The sequence below is a fragment of the Pogona vitticeps genome, chromosome 1, assembly GCF_051106095.1.
Source record: "Pogona vitticeps strain Pit_001003342236 chromosome 1, PviZW2.1, whole genome shotgun sequence".
NCBI classification, from domain to species: Eukaryota; Metazoa; Chordata; class Lepidosauria; order Squamata; family Agamidae; genus Pogona; species Pogona vitticeps.
In genome coordinates, this window is record NC_135783.1 from 74,855,791 (window position 1) to 74,877,748 (window position 21,958).

The window sequence follows — 21,958 nt, forward strand, 5'->3', positions numbered from 1 at the left end:
ATGTCACCGTATCAGATTTTTGGGAGAAGGACAGAAAGGAAATGTTGGCAGAATAGCAATCTTGTTTTAAATGATCTTTGCATGTTCAGCCCAGTACTATGGTTCATAGCGAAGAGGATAATTGCATTCAGCTGTTAATTGATACATGTTTCTGAATGCACGGCAGATATTGAATAAGTTACTTTTTATCTACAGTTTTCAGAATTCTACCCCGTCCTCCTATTATGAATTCTGTTTTCAAACTGGCAATTCAACCATTATAGATCTAATACTTTATTGATACTTGCAAAGGGAGTCATACCAAGAACATATGACTACATAGTGAAACAAGTGCAAGATTATCTTCTACTCCATAGTGCACATCTGAATGAACTACGTGTTTCATTTTCAGCAGTACAATAACCCCGAGATGCTTCATATCCAGAGACTGGTTATAATAGGTGGGGAATTAGATAAATGCATATTATGTATCTTGAAGAAGAATGCTACACATCTTTAAGATCCAAATCACATGTGTGGTTTGCCGCATTTAAACTAACTATATCTTTAAATTCTCAAGGAATAGAAAGGCATATTGTCTTGATAACCCTCAAGGGTTTCTAATCTGTTATTACCAGTACTTCACAACTCTGACGAGAGTGACAGAATTTACATGCTAAGAATAACTTTTTCTCTCCCTTTTAGGTCAAAAGGAATTCTTAAGAGATTTGAACTTCCTTTGGGCAGCTGAAAATCAAGGAAGAGAAAGGAGCCCTGGATCAGTGTGAAATAAGCAAATAGTAAACTCTGTTGAGGATGCCAATCAGATTAATGTAATCCCTTTCATGTCAAGGAATAGCAAGGTTCTGAACCGGTTTGAGGAAAGCAGATAAGTGCAGATAAGATCAGAACGTTCTGGCATTTAGTCAAAACAGGCAAGAGGCAGCTGAGCTAAAGAATGTGCTCTGCCTAACAAAAGCTCCCTGCAAGCTAAACAGTCTAGGAACCACATCTTCACCCACAGCAAACTTCATGGGTGGTTCAGGGTACCAGCAGCACTCAGGAGGAAAGGCCTATTCTGTACCACTTTCTCACTCAGCAATCTTCTCAGAACAGCTCTACTTAAACTGATTGGGCAAAAGAGTATGTAGGGACTAGTGCCCTACTCAAAGAGCATATTGCCAACTCTCTGAGGGATTCTGAGGTTTGTCCCCCCCCCAAAAAATCAATTTCCAATAGTCTAAATGTTCACAAATACCACTTCAGGACACTGAGTGCTTGTGAATGTAACTTGGACTTCTATGGTGTAATTTGTCAAGGTAGCTAATGTCACTGACATTTTAAAAGTTGAACAGCCACTTTTGAAACCTATAATGAAAATATACACATTTGTTTATGTATGCGGTGTGTGTAAGAGGTTTACTATTGTTTATAAAGTGTGCTGCTTATATACTGCCGCATAGTGATCAAAGCACTCTTGGGGCAGCTTACAATTTAATTATGCAAGCTACACATTGCCACTCTGCAGCAATTTTCTGATTTTGGATGAATGGAAGGCTGAGTCAACCGTGAGCCAGTGACCTGGGATTGAACCCAGGTTGTGAGCAGAATTTTGCCTGCAGTATTGCAGTTTAACCACTGCACCATGTGGGTCTGAAATTTAGAGTTCCAGAACAATGCAGAATTGCTGTCACCCCATGAAAGTGATTTAACCCCTACTTATAACCTATTAAACTTATATTAAACCTAATGATGAAAACCAGCTTGGACACTGTTTAGATACAGCCTTACTAATCATCTAACAAGATTGGCCCAAGACATTTTGCTGCCTGATGCTAAGGACAAGCTATCACACTGGTAGTCCATGTACAGAAATGGGCAAGATGAGCAGCAGAATCCTGCTTTAGTGGCTGCCTCTGTTGTCACAGGATAGGTTAACAAATACAGGGTAAGTTGTTTGGTGCAGATACAGAAGATAATTTTGTTAGATTTGACAGGCTTGATGACAGCAGCCATGTTACACCTCACTTTAACATTCCACACATTTATGAAGCTTGTGGGGCTTTTCAAAGAAATAAAATGCTCAGAAAACAATGCATCCATCTAAAAAATATGAACAATTAAAAAAGAGTATGGCTGAGAAAATATACGTCAACATAGTTCAATTGATTGGAAAATGTGTACATCAGGTAAAAATGGCAAAATAATGTATCTAATTAGGAAAAAATCTATATGAAAAAATATAAATTTCAACGTGAGAAGAAAAAATTAAAAAGAAACATTATAACCTAATCCAAATTAATGTTAGGATGAGAATGCAGGTTTGTTTAGGAGAAGTAAAACAAAATTGAGAATTAGCAATTTTCTTTTTTCTAGTTTGACCAGATGTACTTGTGTCGTTTAATATCTCATTGAAAGTTCCTGCATCCTAAAGATATGCATATGCTGGCAGAAGTAACCTCATTATGTTGCCTAATGGTAGAGCCAGCCCTGCTTCCAAAAGAGAGGCTCATGGTGTATCACTAAAAGTGGTTTCTTTGGCAATCTGCTTTTGATAACCTTGTGGGAGATGCCATAAACAATCTATGTTCTCGCTCAGAAAGAGAGAGATTGAGAGATATATGCCACTCACTACCCACATTAGTTTATATGGTAAGATGTGCTACTGATCCTTTTCCTGGCTATTATCCCACTCCTTTATTGCTGTTTATTATTGTGAGGTGTATATAACAGGATTTACAACCTTGTAGTTGTGTCAGTATCTCAAGGGGTGACTACACTGGTTATTTAACCTTCAGTTTGCATCAGATTTGACACAGATGAATTGAAATTAAAGTCCAGTAACTGCATGAGATAAAGCTCAATGGGGGGAAGCCCATTTTCTTTTGAGTGGAAAATTATCTTTTTGTTTGATTGTTTGAGCCAGTTGAGGTGGTTTAAATGTGGTCTAGTCAGGCTGACATTGCTTTTGTGTTTTCTGTTTAGTGTAATTTCCTGATCCAACGTAAAGGGGCGCTCGTGGAGGTGTCTGTTCCCCTCTATCGAGTGTTCCATCTCCCCGAACTAGTTATTTGGAAAAAAAAAAGTTTAAACTCAGCATGGAAACACATTATTGATGGGCAATTAGGAAAACAATTTTTAAAAAGAAAGATGTAGAAATTGCCACTTAGCACCTTAAGGCAGCTTCTGCTGTTGGAGATCCGTGCAAACTGAGCTCTCTGCCTCTGCTGACCCCTTCAGATTGTCATCTGAAGAGCTACAGAGATCTTATGTTGGGAAACGTGGTTTTCATCTCTGCAAATCACAGCAGATTAAACTGTACTGTATTTTCTCCTCTGCGCAGTTGGACCCATAGTGAAATAATTAACCCAGTGTGTGGCAGCTGTGAAAAAAGCAAAATCTGCACTAGGAATTAGTAGGAAAGGATGCAAAATTAAAACTGTAATTGTCATAATTCTGTGTTGACATAACTGTCCATATTATGATTCCACCTGTGATAAATCATGCAGCTACTGTTATATATGTACTGTGGTGTTACGATCTTCAGGAGAAGCCTGCCTCTTAGTTTTACCACCTTCACAGGTGTGTTTGGTGGGCAATCAGGAGAGGGCCTTCTCTGCTGCTGCTCCCAGACTTTGGAACTCCCTCCCACAGGAAGCTTGACCTCTCTGGTAATAAGATGATACCAAACTTGGCAGTGCTACTCACCTGTGACTTCGGTGGCAGCATTCTTTCCTGCTCCTGCTTCCTGGGCTGCTTTTCCCCGATGATGCTGGGGATTGAAGCTGGAATGTGCTACAGAAAAAACATGTTTTCTGCCACTGAAGGACATTTCCGCTGCCAAAACTGCTGCACTGAGAAGAAAGAATCAAACTAGCCTTCCCTGTCATGCACGGCTTCTCTCTACACAGAGAGCTGTTGTGTGTGGAGGAGATTCATTTATGAATCTCCTCCACACACATATTTGAAGAGCAGGCCGAGTTTACAGTCCAGGAAACGTTTTAGCACTGGCTTTTGTTGAAGATATAATTTGACTCTTTAAAAGGCAATAGCCTGGAAATGCAACCTTCAAATTAAGTAGCATTTCAGGAATTGGCCCTATTGGCTATATGCCTGTGTTACAGCTGAGGGAGAGTGTTGCTCAGGGACTCTTCATCCTTGTCTTGCTGTTGCCCTCTGGATTATCTAACCAAGCTAGCTGAGGGATTCTCCTCTGTGCAAGCTAGAGTGATAGTAGTGAGGAGACTGAGGACCCTACATTTGCTTTGTCCTCAGCACCATCAGGAGGAAAAGTATTGCCCATGCCCTACACTTAGTCAATAACACTCAGAGGGAGGAGGAGAACGGTAGTGTTGGAGGCATCTCCCAGCTCTTTTCTTCTTCCTCTTCCTCTTCCTCTTCCTCTTCTTCCTCTTCTTCCTCTTCTTCTTCTTCTAATTACCACCTGCCCATCTGCCTAGTGTAGCTATTTCATATTTACTAGTTAAGGCATTCATGAGGCATTGTGAGGAGGGCTTACAGAAATATATATATATATAGTCTTAGTTCCTTCAGGGCCCAGGTGACATTTTCTTTTGGTCACCCATCTCCCATCCTTATCACACCACAAGACATTACAGCCTGAGAACTCTTGGAGCCAGGCATTCGTTACGCAGCCAATTGAGAAATGGCCAAGTTATGAAGGCAGCAATTAGAAGAACGGAGGCCATTAACAATTACAAAAATGAGGCTGGCAGCCAGCAGACAGCTTTGGCAATGGTGGATGTGTGAGTTGGTGGTTATACCACCTCAACCTGGCTAATGGCAGAGCTGCCTTTGATTGTCTCTATGTTCTAGATCAGTGGTTCCCAAGCTTGGGTAACCCAGGTGTTCTTGGACTACAACTCCCAGAAACCTCAGCCAGCACAGCTGGTGGTGAAGGCTTGTGAGAGGTGCAGTGCAAGAATATCTGGGTTATCCATGGTTGGGAAACACTACTCTAGTATAGATGGCGGCTTTTGCATTCTGTGCCATGTGCTGAATACAAGCAGGTGTTACAGCTCGCAAATGTCCCTGTATTTATTGAGACTTTTTAAAAAAATCTTCACATTTACTGATGATAGTTGATATAGTCTGTCAGCTTGAGGTTACATACTAATAAGAAACAGATGCATACTGTAGTAGAAAAGTGAAGTGTGATGTATGAATTTGCTCATCTAGGTTCCCAAGCTTCAGAAACCCCAGTGTTCTTGGACTACAACTCCTAAAAACCTTGGCCAGCATAGCTGGTGGTGAAGGCTTCTGGGAATTACAGTCCAAGAACGCCTGGGTTACCCAAGCTTGGGAACCACTGCTCTAGATGATAGTGGGTTAGGGCCTTAAAAAAGGGAAAGCAAATAGGCAACAACATCAGCAACAGAGGAGAAGTGCAAACACTGCTAACTGATGAGCCCTCTTGAGTGCATCTTTTCCTGGGCCCTCCACTTTATCACTACAAGACATTATAGCTGGAAATCTTCATTCACATGTTTTAATAACTAATACAAAAATTCATGCAATACATACCATATACACAGAATGATAAAAAGTAAACAGATTCTGCTGTAATACTTATCCAATCACAAATAAAACTTCAATTGCTTACATTTTCTTTTCCAAAGAAAACTGGTACTTTTCTCAAAAAAAAAAAAAAAGAATTATGCCATACCATTGTATGGAGAGAGTCAAGTGCTAGATTGTACAAGTATGTGCCTATGTACTTACGTATGTATTTTTGAAAAAGAAGTGCGGTCAAGCAGATGATCAACAGTTTTTTGTGAAAATAAGGCTGAAAGAGGGAGGTGTTCTTTTATTAGTTTGGGAAACGCAGAATTCTGTGGCATGTTCTCTTTGAGGTGTCCTCCCATACTTGGGATTGCTGCTACTGAACTAAATTGCACTAACACTGCCCTATTAGTAGCTACAGATGCACCCACCTGCTTAAAGCATACTTTTAAAGAGTAGTGGTTCTCCAGCAACTAGATGTTGTTGGACTACAACTCTCAGAAGCTCTGACCATTGGCTGTGCTCACTAGGGCTTCTGAAAGTTGTAGTCCAAACACATCTGGGCCTGAAGCTTGAGAACAATGTGGTAAGTCAGCTTACAGAAGGTTCTCATTCATATGGCTAGATGGAAGTGTGTAGAAACACAGATATATGTGTGGGTTTTAGGGGAAACCCACCACTGTAGTAGCATCCTGGGTGTTCCTAAAAGGCATGTATAGACTCACACCGATCAGAATGTTCACTGTTATTCTGACCATGTTCTCTCACACAGTAGATTTGAATGTGTTTGTTTGCCACCACATGGCCACATCATCACGTGATTGTGCAGTGATGAGAAGTCACAAAACACCCCATAGCAGAAGTGGACACCTGTAGCCTTCCAGATGTTGTTGGGCTGCAATTTTCTGTCAGTGCCAAACAGCATGGGAAGTGATTGGGAAGAAATGGAATGTATTGTTTGCTTGTTGATTAAAAGCACATATTTTCTGAGTATTGTTCTGCTCATCAGGGTTTCCAAGATATGCACAATAAATGGAAACATTATTTTAAAACAGTTTGGAAATTATTTTAAAGGTTAATTTTAAAACATGTTTTGAGGATCAAAGACCATATGGAATAATATGGTTTTGGCTGTCCTTGGAAACTTTAAGAGGGAGGAGAGCTCTCCCAATTTCCTTTGGTAGGCAGTTCTTTCATCAGGAAAGGGAATACTTTTCATTTTTCATTTATCCAACAACCTAGACCCCAACATAAGCTACAGGTCCACAGGTTTCCAATTTTCTGCTCCTTTTCATTAACCCAAATCCAGCTTTTGTCACAGGTAGGAATTTATTCACATAGATATGAGATATTAGAAGACATCATTGGATGATAAAGGCAGTAAACCATGGATGTTATTGTCTATTGAAGAGGAGGCTGTGGAGTGCGTGAACAAAAATAATTTACTGTTTACTGTTGAGAATAAATTGTGGTCCGTCTCTATCAAGGATGAGGCCACCATGCTCCCATGAAGCCTCACCATTAGCTACACAGATTAGGACTGATGGAAGTCACACTCCAATAAAATTTGGATCACCATAAGTTCCTTGCTCCTGACCAAGATCATGGAAAAGCTACCTCTGGACTGCAGTGCAGAATCTTACAGCTATCTTTACCCTGATCCAAAGGCAAACATCAGCCAAAAAAAATTATGTAATTTTATGATTTTATATATTTTTATACTGTTTTGTTTTATTTTGTAAGCCGCCCCGAGTAGACATGGTCTAGAGGGGCGGGGTAAAAATCAAATAAATAAATAAATAAATAAATAAATAAATAAATAAATAAATAAATAAATAAATAAATAAAAAGTGTTCCAGTTTTTCCTCAGACGCCAGCTCCCATCAGTCTTGACCACCCTGACCAATGGACACAGTAGATACTAGAAGCCCTGGTCTATGACTGTCCACATGTCCCACAACCTATGCTCTGACCACAGACAGAAGTTAGGTACTTTGAAAAACTATATTTTCTCACATGCTCCAGCCAGCACGAAGACTGGATATACCGAGAAGGTATTACGAGTGTTGTATTCTAAAAAAGTATTTTCCCTCACCCACCGCTGCCCATGTCAACACATACAATACTGATTCTTCATAAACTTAGACCAAACATCTCAGTTGTTGTTGAATGGGCAAAGAAACATTTTGTACTGCACAATCCCCCCCCCCCTATTTCCACTTGTCCCAACCCCCACCTCTCTTTTAAGCCTCAGGTTAAAATCCTGGTTTATGTCTCTGTTTTTCTTTTGACAGACCCTGCTCTACAAACTGCCCAGAATTTAGAAGCTCCTCCCAGTGCGACTTAGAAAACATGAAAAAGAGCTTGATGGAGAAATATTTTTTTCAAAAAGGTGGGGGGGAAGGGAAAGAATGAAGAAAGTGAAGGAAGGGAGGTTTTTGTACAATAGAGCTGTGTGCAAAGCGCTTTTCCTTAATTATTCAATAGATATTAGCTACCACTACCCAGATCTGTGTGTATGTGTAGATGTGTGTGTGTGTGTGTGTGTGTGTGTTTAGTTCTCCTAAATGCCTTAAGTGCTTCCCTACAATAGAGAACTTGCAACATTAATTAAAATATAATAGAGTATTTGAAGACACAAATTAAATTGCTATTCCAGCTGGTCTTCTGCAGACATCTTACTAATAAAATAGCAATTTTATTCAGAAGGAGCTACTTCAGAGAACTATGGTCTATTTTTTCTTCTTCTTTGTGGCAGAGGATAGCTATTTTCCATCACACAACTCCCCAAATATGTTCTTTGACAGCATTTTGTGGTCATTTGTTACTACATGGCTATTAATGCTGCCAGAACTTAGTTCGGATTTTCTGTATATTTAGCTCAAAACATTAGCACACAGTAGTGAAGCTAGCTCCAAGTTTTTGTGGCCCATAAATGAGGGACATCTGCTGGGGAGCTTCTCTATCAGAGTCCAAAAAAAGTTTCTTTATCAACCCAGGATCTCCCAGTCACTTAAGTATTTTCCATTGCAACAGCAACACTTCTGTGTGAGGGGCTGGAAGTGGACTCAGACAAAAGGCAAGGAAGTCTGATGCTACTTTGGAATGGGTGGTGAGTACCTGCAGTGTGGCAGTGCAGTTGTTATGACAACCAGTAGATATCTCTTTGTAGCTGCTGAGTGAAGTACTGTTGGAGGTGACTGGTGCTCCTCAGCTCAAATGGAAGAATAGGCATGCTTTTGCATGGGAAGGAGCAGAGAGACAGAGAAGACAGAAGGGCAGGTTCCTTGACTGCCCTTCAACTGCTCTGACCTTCCTTCGGCTTAGCCTAATATTGTGAGAGTTACTGATGTCACTTCCTTCTCGTATTTTTCTCTTGGCCCTTTGTGGGAGAGGACAGAAGAAACATCTGGCCTTTCTTCTTGAGAGTTGAGCCATGTGACGTGGCTCCCTGCAGAGTTAGAATTAGGAGCCCTGTTATCCTTTTGGTCTCTTAACCTTTTGCTCTAACAGCAGCCTTCTAACTTTCCTCAAACAAGAACTGTGGATGTGACTCTTTTAAGGAGAATTCCTATGTCTGAGAAAGACTTGTCCGCAAAAGCTCAAATTAAAATATAGCAGTTGATTATATTTCAAGTTGCCACACTGTTTTTGTCTACGTTATTTTTTTTTCTTTTTCTTTTGGTTTTGGCCTGCTATTTCAGGGAGAAGTGTACTGTGCAGACAATCCCAAATTTCAGGGGCTGAATCCACAAGTTGCCTTAGCTTTTACTGGGTGGGCAACATGTTAACCTCTAGCTGTTGCTGAAGTGCAACTCTATCTTCCTTCTGTCACAGATGATGGCAGTTGCAATTGAACAACTTCTGGAAATGGACAAACCCTGAAAGCGGACAACGTATACCACACCAAGGCGTATGTTGCACATCACCTCTTTTCTCATGATTCATGGAGGAGGAAGTCCATTCTAGGCCTAGCATCAGCAGCTGGGTCCAGACATTAAGGGCTGAGGAGCATGTGCCTGATCTTGCAAAAGCTGAAGTAAGGCAGATTTCTCTTGCTGGAGTACTGGGCCAGTAAGTACAGTGTAACATGCACAGGTTGCCACTGTAAAACCATATGCGCCGCTGAGCAGTGATCTGATTGACCAGATAGCAGCCTTTCCCTCTTAAGCATTATGAACTAAAAGACACTGCAGAGTTCTCTATGTAGCCAGCAGTTAAAGTGGTGGTGGGGGAGAGAGACTGTAGGATAATGAAGGGCAGAAAGTATGCTACTGGCACTACCTTTGAAAACTGCCATTACATCTTCATGATAAGATCATACCCTTATGCAGCCAGGGAAATGAGCCAAATAGAGGCTGACACTGACTGTCATATATCAGAACTAAGTATAACTACACCTCCACAAGCTAACAAAATGCATGAACATTTAAATATAGAATCCCAAGAGAGAAAAACAGACTAGACAGAATACATAAATTTTCTTCCTAAGAATGACAGACAGAATTCAGACAGGAAATTGAGCAAATGTACATACCAGGTTAGGAATGGCTGTTTTCCTTGCACTGCTGGTTCCCAAATGGAGTTTGGGTCTTGCAAAATGACAGCTTCTCCATTTTATATGCTGCACCATTAAGCATGAGGCTATAAAATGACTTATTTTCCTAACTTTAATTGCCTGCAAATATATCAAACATAATATAGATGGGCATGAATTAAAAATGAATAACCAAATTTGTTCAAATATAGCTAATTTGTCAATTCTTATTTGTACAAATTAACAAACAGCCAGCAGTGAGGGATGAATCATGAATCAATTATTTCCCCCCTCAAGCACCTAGAGTCTTCAAAATGACAGAGAAGCTTCCCATGTCTGGAAGGAACTTTCCCGAGGGGGGGGGGGCTTGTGAGTGTATACCTCAGATGTCCAAAGCCCAAACTTTACCAAACTTGCAGGGCTTTTAGAGGGGAATCAGGAGAGGCTTCCCTGTGAATCTGGTGTCCCTAGGTGCTTGGGGAACCATTTTATAGGAATTTAAAGAAAAAAAATGAATTGACAAATTGATTCATCGATTCATCAGAAAAAAAATCATAAATTCATAATTCATTGACCCTGACGAGTAATGAATCACCATTTTTCTGATTCGTGCCCATTTCTAGAACAGAATGGTAAAGAGAACAGGAGAGTAAACATATTCTCGGCTCTCTCCTTACAAGTGAGTAAAAAAGAGTGCCCCATTTGTATAGCTGTGGCTCTTAGCCTACTGCATGAGAACTAAATACTTCATGCTGACAATGCCATGTCCATCACATCCTGATGGACATTTCCTTCTGTAAGACCAAAGACACTATGAGACCACAATGCGTAATGTTTGGTCAATCAGATAAGACTCTACCTCTTTACTTAGTTACTATATAAATATCTTTGCTCGATCCTTGCTTTTTTATCTCATTAAATTAGAGTAGGCCAATGTGGTTGTATTTTCTTCATAACAGAGCTTGGAGAAGTTACTTTCTGGGATTGTAACTCTCACAATCTTCGAGAATGGCTAGGAAATTTTAGTAAGCAGAAAGTTTACTTTACTCTGGTAAAGCTGCTGAAGTTTTGTATCATCCATGAACATTCTTGTTAAGATAGCTCCAATCTCTTCCCCATATTCAACATTCCTTAAAGCTGCTGAAAACTGTAAATACAGTAGAACTTGGAGCCACTATCAGTCCCAAATTCCACAGATAGTTCAGACTCAGTCTGGATTTTCTCTTCCCATTAATCTTTCTTTCTTTCTTTCTTTCTTTCTTTCTTTCTTTCTTTCTTTCTTTCTTTCTTTCTTTCTTTCTTTCTTTCTTTCTTTCTTTCTTTCTTTCTTTCTTTCTTCTGCAGGGACAGAAGATACACATTAAATTACTAATGGCAGAAAGCAAAAGGGATGAATAAGGCAAATCAGAGGCCCCTCCTTTGCTATGAGTTAACCTGATGCTGTAAACAGAAGAACTCATTCTTTTAAACCACAGACTCAGAACAGAAGATTACAGTGAATAGGTTAGGAAGTTTATTTCTTTGGTTTTGACTCGGCAAACATTTGTGCCTTATCTTTATCCCTTTACAAATAAAGCTGAAAACCATATTCTCTTATAGCACATTGATCCCAATCTGAATTTATTTTATATTCTATGTTCCTTCATGCACCCACTCCCCTTTATTTATTTTTTAGTATCTGGGTTCCATTGTCTTTATTATGATACAGGAAGACCACAGAATTAAATTGTAATTCCAGATATAATTTACTTCACATATCTTGCCTTCTAGAACAAAGAAGGGTAACTCCAAGGTCCCTGCACCACATTTGGAAATTCTTTCTGCTTTGTCACTGAAGAGGAACAGTAGATACCATTGGTTTTTGAGGGCCTCAAGACATCATATGGAGAAACAAGTTGTAAGTCTATCCTTATAATGTAGCTAGAAATCCTAACCGCCTGAGTTTTTAAGGAATATGCAAAAGGTTCCGAAATAATGTTGTGCTATCCATTATTCTTTCCTAGCATATAAACAGAAGTATGAAGTGGTTGTTGAGCTGCAGACTGCATTTAACATCCAAATAAACCTGTATATGAATGTGTCTTCCATATAAAAGAATTTGTAATAATATCTGCATCATAAAGCAAACTACAAAAAGGAGCAACCAGCTTCTCCAGCATAGAACTTTCCTTCATTGCTGGTTTATGAAATATACATACTGCTAAATAATTAAGAGTGTTTATGAAAATGAGTTTAGCACTGTGGTTAGGCTGTTGGACAAGGATGCTGGGAACCTGGGTTCAAATCTCTACTTGATCATGAAATGTGTTGGGTGAACTTAGCCCAGCCATCCTTTCTTAGCCTGGCTCACTTTATATGGTTGTGGTGAGGATGAAGCAGGGAGGAAGACAGCTATGTGTGTGACCTTGAGCTTACTGGAGCTGAAGTGACATATAAAAATACATAAATAGTATTTTTATTTGATTTATATCCTGGTCTATCTTTCTTCCAAAACTGAATCTTTAGGCGATTCACATGATTAACTAAAAATATACGAACATTAAAAAGTATACTGCTGAAAAAGAAATGTGTATCACTTTATTAAACACAGTTGAATTAAAAGCAATTTAAATATGAGTAAATAAAATTGTACAAAATCCATTAATTCAAAGCCTTATCCTAAGCAAACAGTGAGGGGATGACTACAATGGTCATTTACCCCAACATTTGTCTCAGATTGGCACTGATGAACTTAAACTGAAGCCTGATGACTACATGATGTAAAGCCAAATAGAGGGAAGCCCATTGTGGATTTTATTTTAACCCCTACAGGGATGTCAGTTCCCCTCATGTCAGTTCTCCTCAGAGCCCCTTCTCTTCAATCCTCAATCCATTTCTTTCGTTATTTTTTTAAAGGTTTCACCTCAGGGCTGGAACATTCACTAGACCACTTAGGAGATCAATTTAAGGGAGAGGTTGAAATTGTTAACCAGCATTATCAGCCCCTTGTTAAAACACCTCATGTTCTTGGAAATTCACATAAACTGAGCCTCTGCCCTTGCTGACTCCTGCAAATTGTCATCTGGATGGCTGTAGCAAATTGACCAGGGAAACCCAATTTCCAGGGGCGCAAGACACAGCAAATCAACTCTCATTTTTCCTGCCACATAGTCACATCCTCAGTAGACGAAATCCCACCTGAATAAAAAGCACACATCATAGAGCAACAGGGAATTGATCAGGTTAACCTGCCCTGGCAGGGATCCATGGTCACTGACGACAATGTTTCAGATGTTCAGTTACAGTTAATCACTACTGACAGAATCAGTCTTCATGACTTCGTAGTTCTTTTGAAAAGTAATCTGCATCAATGGAAATAATCACCAGTTTCTGCAGGAATTATATGAACCTTTCTTTAAAATGTATTATGGATTTATCTAGCCATAAAATGGAGCAGGGACTGCCTGTCATCTTGGGGGCTAACAATCTTGGGGGGAACTGTGTTGCTAGAACCGTCTTCATCAATGGAAGGAAAAAGGAGTAGCCAAACTGAGCTTTATTATTTTCTTCATATTGATATTCCCTATGCTAACCTATCACCAAAAGGAAACTTGAAAGTCTTGTTATCACCCCATTCACTTTCCAGAACAAGGAGGACCCATCAAGTTCTCTGGTACCTCAGCAGCTGTTACTGTGCTGCTATGGGAAAATGAGACTCCTGGAGTCTCCCTTGAATCCCATCCACTTCACTACTGGGAGCACTAGAAATCTTCTTTTTTTGCACCTAGGAAACGTGAAATATACACCCGTGTTCTTCATCCTTCTTTCCACCCTAGCTTCCCACATGTACCACTGTTAGGGCCAAGACAAGCATTGGATATAGTACAAAAGACAAACCATGCTTGATGTAAACTGGGACTTTTTCTCCAAATAAGCCCATGTATGCAAATCCTAAAATAACATTACATTTGCACCAGAATGAGTAGATATGAAAAACACAGGCTAGACTGGAGATCTTCTCCAGGGATCTTTGTGGTCTCTGCTGTGCCTGTTTCTGTGACCATGAACTAAAAACGTGTGCAGTTGTGCAAGCTCTCTGCACTGGACTTGTTACTCTACTGACATTCCCCCATCTTTGTTCATGCAGACACTATGCTCTTCCTTCAGTCTCACACACTCCAATAAATAAGCACAATCAATCGGATTGTGTGTATTGGCTCCCATTCTGCTTTGTATCTGGGACGTGGTGGCGCTGCGGGTTAAACCGCAGAAGCCTGTGCTGCAGGGTCAGAAGACCAGCAGTTGTAAGATCGAATCCACGCAACGGAGTGATCTCCCATCGCTTGTCCCAGCGCCCGCCAATCTAGCGGTTTGAAACCATGCAAATGTGAGTAAATCAATAGGGACCACCTCGGTGGGAAGGTAACAGCGTTCCGTGTCTAAGTCGCACTGGCCATGTGACCACGGAAGATTGTCTTCAGACAAAACACTGGCTCTATGGCTTGGAAACGGGGATGAGCACTGCCCCCTAGAGTCGAACACGACTGGACAAAACATTGTCAAGGGGAACCTTTACCTTTACCTCCTTTGTATCACACAACTGTTTTTCTTCATTAGAGACAGCAGTATGGGTTTCTATAGAAATTATTTTATTAAAATCTGGAATTTTCCCCTACACATTTGAGTTTAGGAAGGAATTGCTAATTAGACTGTAATATTCTCTGTTTTACCTTTTTATATTTGCTGGTCTTTTATAGGAGCCAGGACACTCTAGAAACATATGGAAGTAATACCTGACAGGGGAGATGTTTGGAGAGCAGTAATCCATACTCATATTGGAGGATTATCTGCAAGACTGAACGAGCAGATATCTTAGGAGCCCAAAGAGCTAACAGTGTTCCAGGCTAAGAGTTTTGATGCCAACTCAATTTTTAAAAAAAGACTCCCCTCCTTCTGTAAACTAACAACCTGCAAACTCCATATTTGATTTCCAGGAAATACTGTACATTCCACATGGCTAGGTAGCAGAACAAGCTTGAACGGTTCCTTACCAAAGCCAGCTGCCCACTGATTCCATGTTGAATTAGTCTTGTGCATCCACATGTCTCACTTAAAATAATGCAAAATTTCAAAGAAAAACTGGAGTTTGATGTCTGGAGTAACCTAATATTCTTCACATAACTCAGCTATAGACAATGTAATTACCACCATGCATGTACCACAGGCCTCTGTGTCTAGCTGAGAAGGGTGAACCTCAATGGATAAACCTCTTCTCTTTCCTTAGTTGCTGCTAGGAGAGCTTTGCCTGTAAGTTCGGGCTGCATTAGTGAATCCCCTCAAAATGTAGTTGTTCCCACCAACTGTATTGTATCCTTCACCAGAAGCTGCCATTGAGAATACTTCAGTGTGTTTGGGTTGCCTGATGGGGCTGTTGACAATCTTATGTTATCACTTGAAAATCAAAGAGGAATTAGCTATTGCCAGCTGGAAGCACAGCTTTTGCGAACAGAAAACTTCAACAAACTGATAGGACTTCCTCTTGTCATCACCCTACCTCCCCATCCCTGCACCTTTCTGTAGTTAGCCACAACAATCTTAAATCACTGCAGGTGTAGAAAGCAGCTGGAAGGGATTTACCTGGTAATCCATAAAGAATGCAGCATTGTGGCAGTTATTCCTGCATTTATTCTCCCCTGTTGCCACAAAAGAGCCAAAGGTTGAAAAGTCACAGGGTTGAGTGGTTGATCGTATCATTACTGGTGGTACCCACCTTCATACCAAAAATGACTTTAGGCATTCCAGCATTGAGGGTGATTCGTGAACAAACTGCCAGTCCACATTGCATTTTGGTTCAGGGTAAAAGGGGCTTCTGGCAGTGATGACAATGACATTGTGGTTGCTGTCGAATCAATCAACCATGTTTATTTAAGATTTGTTTTTTGGGCAGATAATGCATTAATGGACGCTCAGCTGAGAGAGGAAAAGGGAGGATGTGTGAGTTTAGACCTCACTTAGCTGAGGATAAAACTATATTCCATGGACCCGAGTAGCACTTGGGTAGAGTATTACAAATCAAGAAACATTTGACTATTATTACATTCAAACATTTGTCATCAAAGAGAGGGAATCTAGATTGGAAGAAGGGGAAAACAGCAACTGGTCATGCCTTTTGTGGTCATGTGACTTGTCCTTTAGGGAGCTCAACAGTTTTAGAGTCATTCAACCAAGACAGCCTTGTCAGGCCTTAAACCTGGGAGGGAAGTGAAAGTGAGCTGGATGAAATGCTTCAAATAAACATATGTTCATAAGAACAGTTCATAAGATAGCTTCTGTGTATAAAGCTTCTGGAGGGACAAGCAAATAAATATAAACAAACATAAGTTTTTTATAACAGTAGCTGAAAAATAAACCAAGACCACTTGCTGTTTTGGTGGAGGCAGGTGCAGACTAAATAAGGTTGTTTGGAGGTGTGATGTGCCATTTGGTGGCACATCAGACCTCAAATGTCCCTATTTGGTCCAGTTCCCTTTGATATTGTGAAGTGGCTCAATAAGTGAACCACTTCAAGATATTGGCAAATGGAACACTTCCTCTGCTCCTTAGCAGCGGCACAGGGAAAGTGAAATAACCATTTAAAAAAAGGCTCGGTCAACTATCACTAAGGCAATGCATCACTTAAAAAGAAAAGAAAAATATTTTCTTTCATTTCTCTGAAGGGCCAGCCAAGAAACTGCCCACATCTGCATCCTTAGATTAAGCTGCGAGCAGTTTCCTGACTGATCCTTTAAGATAAATCAAAGAAAATTTTATTTCTTTTTTAAAAGTGATGCAGCACATCAGTGATACAGCATTTGAATCTTTTTTTTTAAATCACTTCTCCTGCCCTCCACCAAGTTCAATTTGTCAATATCCTGAAATGGGTGTTAAGTGGCTATTATTAAGCCACTTCACAATATTGGAAATTCAGAATGAGAGAAGCCTTGACAATCAGGAAGGCTTGCTTTTGATTTGTTTCCAGCAATCACACTTGCTGGGAGCAGACTAAAGCAGAGTGATCCTATCCACACCAAAAAAAGTTTGGCCTCCACTATGGGGATGGTTTGGTTCACCCCAGTGATTGATGATGTTATGTGAATGCTAGGAAAAAGAGCAAACCAAACCATCCCCATAGCAAAGCAAACAGTGGGGGAAAAGCCTATCTGATCAAGTTCTAAGAAATCTGGGCTGTATGAAACTTGCACACTGCCTTGAATTAAAAGCAGGGTTTTTAAAACAATCTGTCCACAGAATATATCGTGTTCTCTGCACAAACTAAATTGGTACTTTAAAAATGCAAGCACCCAAGGGCAGTTCCCTGATAAATGAAACTGCACACATTATAAACCATGAGTTTCATCATCTGCTTTGAGGGCTTTCCTTCCAGAGATGGTGCCTACAGTAAGTGTATTTCCAAAATAATTGTAAAGGCATCTTGCCATTAAAAAGAATCTTTTTTTTTCCAAACATTTTTTCAGTTGAGTCAGCCAGCAGTCTGAACTTTACTATGAAGGGGTTTTACACATTCTTTTCTAGTTTCCCTGGCTGTGTCTCTTTAAAAATAAACTGTAGTGTAACATTACATACATACTCATCAAGACACTTTTTCCATTCTTGCCTCTTCCAGTAAAATACATTGTTCCTATGATTTTTTTTTCAGAAACAATTAATCCCTGCTGATTTGTTTTGTCTGCTCCCCTTTCTCAGGATTTTCCCAGCTCCTACCTCTTTCCTTTAAATTTAAAACACAGATACACACTCTTCTCTCCTGACTTGAGTTGGGCAAAAACATGGACAATAATTGTAGTCATTAACTTACATACAATGCTTGATGAAGCATAGTAATGCTCAAACAATCCTTTTGTGGCTGAGAAAGAACACAGTGGGAAATTTAAATAAGCAGAGTGTATTTTAAACCTTTGTTGCTCCAGCCCAGAACCTACAGGAAAGGTCAAGCTAGAAATTTAAAGAAACCAAATTTAAGTGGCACAACTATCTGTCACAGCAACTCAAAATGAGTCATATTAAATGTCTATAGCACTGTCATAATCAAAGCCTTCTGAGTAGCTATAAAGACACATCATGACTGATTATTTCAGAATTTTTGCACCAAGAATGGATAGATCTGTCACATGGGTTTCTATGGGTTTGTTCCACCTGCAAATCTGTTCCAAGCTGGTTCCATGCAGATTTGGGATCTCTTTCATTAAAGTGTGTTTGTGCACTTCACAGAAATTCATAGCATCCCACTCCCCACGTTACAAACATGTTTTTTTTTCACAGAACGGATTGCATACCTGGAAATTGATGCTTTTCTATGTTCTATCAACGAGGGATAGCTCAGGCAGAACCAAAACAAAAACCCAGATCCAATGGATTTCTCAAACCTCCAATTCTGAAGTACGTTTTCAGTTATTGTTGTGATCAGGGCTCCCTCTAGCGTATGCAGAAGCACACAGAGATTTAAAATTGAGATGCAGTTTCCCATAACAAAAAGGCAACATCCAGCAGATTTTTGACATGAGTTAATGTACTTAATATGCACCTTGCCCAACTAGGCCTTTTACCCACTCTGTAATTATCTCTCTTCTCAGACCAGAGGGGTCCCTTGGCCAGCAGGACAAGCTACAGGGCAGCAACTCTGAGTTAGGATGGATTAAAGGAGGTCCTGATCACAACAAATGGGGGGGGGGGTATGCATGCGCTGGGGAATAAAGAAACAGAAGCCAGAAAAACTGAGCACCACAGCTTTGCTTAATTTTCTTGGTTGCTGTCCTTCTTCATTGTGATTGTGGCTAACTTCTACCAAATGTCAGATTGCCAGCAGGAGTTGACTAGAAAAAAGGAAGAGCATGACAGGAGTCCATCCATCATTTTTGCTCTCCCTCATCTGGATTTAAAAGTTGAAGGCAACAGGAAAAGAGGAAGGCCAAATATGAGATGGGCTGACTCTCTAAAGGAAGCGACAGGCTTGAATTTACAAGAGCTGAGCAGGACAGTTGAGGACAGGACATTTTGGAGATTGCTCATTTATAACAACAAAATTTTAAAACCTCCAAGGCCTGCATTGAGACTCGTTCTTAAAATTAAGACTGCATACTGAATAAAAAAGTAGCCATTTGATCCGTCCATATAAAATAAAGTATGAGTTGGAACTGTACCTTTCTTGGGGCAGAGAACAGAGGTGAAGAAAAGCAACTTTCCTTCCATTAGCAAAATTTAATTTGAGGTGGTTTGCTCGGTAAAATGAAAAAGAAGTCATTGCAACCAAATTGTGTAATATTACTCTGCTGCTGGAGGGAATTGTTAACAAGGAAAAATATTTTGAAGTGCAGGAGGAGTTCACATTGATCAGATTCTCTGGAAACAGTGCTCTGTACAAGGAACCAGAAATAATGTAGTTTCATTTTGTATTTCTAATATACACTCCCAACGCTGAACAAAAAGCTCTGAGAAGTCTGACAGTTGACTGAAAATATTTGGTCGAACACGAGCTTCTACTGTGCTGAACGTCGTGTCTGTTCCATTCAGTTTTGGAGGTAAAATGTTAATAGAAAAAGGCAAAATAAAAATGAAGCAGGAATTGTGCTGAAACCAATGGTTATTCTCTAACAATTAAAGCTTTTGTGACCTACATTATGGATTATTTTCCCCCTCTAAACAGGATGCTGGAACACCATGGGGGTAATATAAACAGACACTTCTCCTGAACTCTTGGAAGGAATTTTCATAGAGTGAAATTTCAGGCTCTTAAAGTCTGAGTTGATTGCCTTCTAAGGTGGGAATGGGCATATACAGAGGAGTCTTTCTTCTGGAAAAAGTGAATGAGCAAGATGACTTTATGGATCTTGACATGATTTTAAAAGCACAGGGATGCCAGAATTTCACCAGTCATAGCAAACATACAGAGGGAAATGCAAAATGACATTGGAAGAAAAACAAACAAACGTGGACTTACATAACATAACAGTGAAACCAATAGAAGGCTGTAGATTGAAGAGAGTGGGCATTATATGGCCTTTATGTCACACACCTGGGATGCACCATCTGCCTGAATGCCAAAAGAGGCAACAGGCAAATTGATATTCCAGGGTTTGTGTTGTGGTCTTACAGCCCTTAATAGGACTTTTGTTTTTGAAGCGGATGTTCTGGGAATCAGGAAGGAGCCAGTTGTACTGATGCAACCTAGTTTGCCTCCCACACTCCACAAATTGCAGGACTTCTGTGCTTTCTGGCTCCCATGATCAGTGATGGAGTTTGGTGCTTTCGGACTGTGGATTTAGTGGTTTTATACCATTCTCCCTTTTAGGGAGGATACAACTTCATATGGAAAACATTATGTTAACATTTCTCTACCCTGTCCCCTACCAAACTAACAACAACATACCTTGTACTGAAGGTCAAACATAGTCAATGCTCTGTTGTTATGTGCAGTGAAGTTAGCCTTGATTTATAACAACACCATTAATGAGCAATCTCCAAAATGTCCTATTCTCAACAGTCCGGTTGAGTTCTTGCAAAATTGAAGCCTTAATCCTGGCCCACCACCTGGCCCACGGGTGGTGGGCCAGGATCCAGAGCAGCTGGTGCTGGTGGTGGATCCAGATTGGGGTCTCGAGGCACCTCTGTGCCCCCTTCTGCTGCCACTCCCATTTTTTCTCTCTCTCTCTCTCTTCAGTTTGGACACTCAGGCCGAAAAAGGTTTGTCACCACTGGTCTAGGTTATGTGCAAAGCTCTCCTCAAGCACCACATTTCAAACAAATTATTATTTTCCTGTCAGTTCTCTGAACTGTCCAGCTTTCACACTCATGCATGGTGATTGGAAATATAATATGTGGAGAATCTTGGTCTTGGTCTCCAGTGACACATCTTTACACTTGATGATCATAGTTCATTCATTGCTGCCTTTCTGAGTCTCAATTGGTATGAGACGGCCCTCCTTCCAGTAAGCGAGCCTGCTAGTCACCCAATTGTGTGCATTCACAGAGGCCACGAAGAAGAAAGACAGGTTACTTACCTGTAACCATGGTTCTTCAAGTGGACCTCTGTGAATTCACACATCCCACCCAGCCTCTCCACTATCCATCACTGACTATGTCTCTGCTAAGCACAGGCTATTGTGCCAGATAAATGGAATTGAAGGCTGAGGCGGGTGGAGCATGTGCGATAGGAGCAACTCTAAACTTTGTTACTTTTCTATAAAAGCTCTAGAAGATTCTGAGAAGACCAGTGCAGGCACTGTCAAAACCCAATTGTATGCATTCACAGAGGCCATGAAGAAGAACCTTAACTTTTCTAATTGTCTTCAGTAAGTGTGTGGACTAACTCAGGTACAACGCAGCAAGATTGGATCATTTGATGATATCATTGCCATGGTTTTTTTAAATGGAGTTTTAATTTTTAACAAATATTCTAGTATGTTACTATTTCATTTAAATTGAATTCAGATGTTTAAAAATAATGATTATGTTCTAAGTTGTAAGTTGCCCCAGCACCAGAGAAAATAAAGCAACCTTAACATGTAATCAAGGGTCCTACAGTCAAGGCTTCTGTCTTTATAATGGGCAGCAGGGCAAATCATGGTTCAGGAAGGTGGGGAGAAAAGCTATGGAGGCAGATCTCAAAATGTAACAGAAGTCTAAACCAACTTGCCCACCTGAAGCTTCTGTATTTTTGAGTACCTTGGCACTTGTTAACCTTGTTAGCCATTTGAATTCTCTGTTCCTCACACTTGGTTCTTCCCCTTTCCAGTTGGCAGGAATTGTGCCTTCTTGACTGTGGCTCCTACCTTATGGAATGGGCTCCCAGAGTAAGTTCACCAGGCCTCCTCCCTCCCTCCTATCATTTAAGAGGAGGCTTAAGACTCTGTTTCAGGAAGCTTTAAAGAGCATCCTCTTGCAATG

The 21,958-nt window shown here is 40.3% G+C and overlaps 1 long non-coding RNA gene across 1 annotated transcript; it reads right to left on the reverse strand.

Moving 5' to 3' along the window:
* Positions 1-5,472: 5,472 nt before the first annotated feature.
* LOC140705966 (uncharacterized) lies at positions 5,473-21,130 on the reverse strand. The gene is made up of 3 exons (XR_012085621.2): positions 11,087-21,130; positions 10,040-10,180; positions 5,473-8,953 (listed from the first exon to the last, which is right to left on the reverse strand). It is a non-coding gene; the product is annotated as an uncharacterized LOC140705966 (long non-coding RNA).
* Between the last annotated feature and the right edge of the window lie 828 nt (positions 21,131-21,958).